The following is a 3,649-nucleotide window of genomic DNA, read 5'->3' on the forward strand; positions in this document are numbered from 1 at the left end:
TCACAACACAATTTCACATATACCTTTGCTCATTAGGGAATTACACTTAAAATGACTCTCAAGAGGGTGACCTTTGTTATTTCAGGTGCCATCCCTAAGGTTAACAAGAAGATTGCCAGTGTTACAACTGATGGAAAGCCTTTTCTTTTTTTTTTTTTTCTTGTCGAAGACTCATACCATAGTTTTAAATTAACCTGTCAGGCATTTGCCCAGGCAGGTTTTCCTTTTCAATGCAGTAATGAAGAACTGAGATTAAAATCATGACTTTCAACTGCCACTCAACATCATTACATGCACCAATATTGCACACATCTGTTCTGTACTGTTAAAATAATCTTCTGCGTCCTTGGGGTGCTGTTTTCTCCATCAGAACACAAACACAACCCATCTAATCAGTTTCCCTCAAAGATGAAACTGACAAATTTAATATACTGGAAAAAAAATGAAGAAAGAAAAAGGGAAAGACTTTGTACAGACAAAAATCTAAGTTTTTTTAAAGGGTTCTGTGTCTCCTACACATGGGAGCAATTTGTAAGCACTAGTGAAATAAACACTAGCTATAATGCTTCTAGCTCCTTATAAAATGTGGAATTTGGCCCAGGTGTTGCGATGATGTTACTGTACAGTTCTTGTGTCAGTTCAATAGCTTGCTGCTTTTTAAGAACTAAGAAGCTGTAGAACTTTGCGGCAGCTTGTTTTCTGTTTGTGTTTTGACATAACTCAAGCAAACTGATAGATTCAGCTCCAGTTTTAGCAAGAGCTCACTGAAGACCATGAAGCATCTGCTGAGTCCTTTTCTTCCATCTTCTTTCTTCCTGATCTTGATCACCCCCTGAAACATCTTCATCCTTTTCCTCTTCATCATCTTTTTTTCCCCCCTTTTCTTTCTTTTTGGCAGAAGTTCTGACTCTTGTATTAGCTGACAGATATTTGGAGGTTCTTCTGGGGAAAGCTCTACAGGCAGTATTTCCATCTGCTCAACCTGCTGAGGAGGCATCACAGGCTCTGGGTTAATTTGTCCAGCTTTTTGCTTAACTTCCTGAGGTGGTGGTGGAGGCATAGCTGACTCATCCAGGTTTGTTCTGCTGGCCTCATCACTGACTCCTGGAGGTGGCTTGGCTCTTCCAAAATGGGCTTATCAGTAATATCATGCTGCTGGTGTAGCTGTTGCTGGTCCTCTTTAGGAACCTCTGGATTTTCACATTATTTGAGGAACTCATCCAAATTATCTGCCCTACTTTCCCCCTTTTTCTAAGGTCTTCTGGTACAAGTGGTGTAAGACAGCATGTAAAGAGCTTCAGTAGTCTGTTATTCCACAAAGGCTGAGCAGGTAAAGAAAACAGTTTTTCTACTCCTCCTGTCTCTTTCCACATCACCTGTTTCTTGGTGGGTAGTGCTAGATCCCAAGTAGTAACAATATCAGAATAATCATTAAGTTGGGCTCTAATTGTCTTGCTATCCAAGTTTTTGACACTGTCAACAATTGGCTTCCTCTTCCTCTTGGCTTTTGTTTCTTTAACAGTTATATCAATAGGTTCCAATGCAAATGCTTCTTCCTCATTTGGAACAAGTGTTGTTTGATCAGACATAGCTGGCTGGTTCAACAGTATTCACTGAATCAGGACTATCAGGCCCACCCATTGATGTATTATCATCCTCATCCATATATCATCATGTGCAGGCTGCTCTGTCAACATCACCTCTGCCTCAGAGAGGGCAGGGGGATCGTCAAAGATACTACCATCATTATTAGTAATAAGTTTGTCATCTAATATTCCACCATCATTTCCTTCTCTAAAATTATTATCTTTATATTGGTCTTCATATTCTAAATGGTTAATTTTCTCATTCAGATTGCTGGTGCTCTCTCTGTTCAGACTCTAATAGGAGGTTAGAAGCAGTAGTGCCTACTAACATGTTGTCATCCTCAAAAGCACTGCCTTCTCTCATTATCTCATGATCATTCATTCCAAAATCACCAAAATCATTTTCTTGTAAAATACTGATATTCCCAACTTCTTCTCTCATGGTTATTTCTTCCACTCTACTCTGACCCAAGCTGAACTCCTGGGCCACATCGATGTCATCTAAGTCAGACAGTGGCTGATCAAAGTCATGAAATTCTTCAGGTAAAGTAATGGTGTTATAAGCTGCTTCCTGATTTTCCTCAGGCAGGTCAACACCTGGTCAAAAAAACATCTTTATCTTAATGAATGCTTCATTACAGTCTGCAAGAAGGTATTTGGCTTTCCTGTGATATATTCAAACTACTCCCAGTAAGAGATGTCTGTAATGCTATCTTCACTTTTGGTGAGATGATACTCTCTATGCTACTCTCTAAATTACATTGTAACACAGGGGCTTTGGTTAGCTTCTTATCCCAATGGGCCGCTAGCCAAATTTTGGCCAGAGGCCCTCTTACTGAGGACAAAATGTGCATAGAACATTGTTCTGGTTGGCTATGAAAATAGAAGGAAACCTTGCTCTCCACTGGGAGTTGGGCGGGCTGGGTCCAGTCTGTATTTTTTTTTAATGTTTTGTCAATTGAGAAAAAGTAAGTTCCAATCATTTTAGGAGATTTATTTGCCAAAGTTAAGAACATGCCCAGGAGACAGGTCTACGCCTTTCTCCAAAGATGATTTTGAGGGCTCCAAATTTAAAGGGGAAAGGGTGGGATATTGAGAAGCAAACAATTTTCATGTAAGAGGGGTTAGCGAAAAATAGTCATTCATGCCTTTGCCTGGTTCAATGAATCTGCATTTTTTAAAATATAAGATAATATAAAATGGCTGCTTCGCAGATGCTGCCACTGCCAGGAGCCCTGTACTATCAGCCATGGTCAACATCTTCTTCAACATCACCGTAGATGGTGAGCCCTTGGGCCACATCTCCTTCAAGCTGTTTGCAGACAAGTTTCCAAAGACAGCAGAAAGCTTTCATGCTCTGCGCACTGGAGAGAAAGGATTTGGTTATAAGGGTTCCTGCGTTCACAGAATTATTCCAGGGTTTATATGTCAGGGTGGTGACTTCACATGCCATAATGGTATTGGTGGCAAGTCCATCTACAGGGAGAAATTTGATGACAAGAACTTCATCCTAAAGCATACAGGTCCTGGCATCTTGTCCATGGCAAATGCTGGACACAAACAGTTCCCAGTTTTTCATCTGCACTGCCAAGACTGAGTGGTTGGATGACAAACATGTGGTCTTTGGCAAGGTAAAAGAAGGCATGAATATTGTGGAGGCCATGGAACGCTTTGGGTCCAGGAATGGCAAGACCAGCAAGAAGATCACCATTGCTGACTGTGGACAACTTATTAAAGTTAGACTTGTGTTTTATCTTAACCACCAGACCATTCTTTCTGTAGCTCAGGAGAGCACCCCCTCCTCCCCATTTGCTGGCAATAGCCTATAATCTTTGTGCTCTCATTGCAGTTCCCTTTGGGTTCCATGTTTTCCTTGTTCCCTTCCATGCCTAGCTGGATTGCAGAGTTAAGTTTATGATATAAAATAAAACTAAATAACAAACAACAAAAAAAGATGACATAAACAAAAGGGGCAGAGGAAAAATCTGGGGAATCTGCATTTTACATAAGATAACAGACAAAATGGGGCAGGAGAACACTCAGATATGCATTTGTCTGGTGGA

The 3,649-nt window shown here is 40.6% G+C and overlaps 1 pseudogene; it reads right to left on the reverse strand.

Moving 5' to 3' along the window:
- Positions 1-557: 557 nt before the first annotated feature.
- On the reverse strand, positions 558-2,447 carry LOC111536532 (annotated as a pseudogene).
- Positions 2,448-3,649: the final 1,202 nt, after the last annotated feature.

This window comes from Piliocolobus tephrosceles, chromosome 12 (genome assembly GCF_002776525.5).
Source record: "Piliocolobus tephrosceles isolate RC106 chromosome 12, ASM277652v3, whole genome shotgun sequence".
Classification (NCBI taxonomy): domain Eukaryota; kingdom Metazoa; phylum Chordata; class Mammalia; order Primates; family Cercopithecidae; genus Piliocolobus; species Piliocolobus tephrosceles.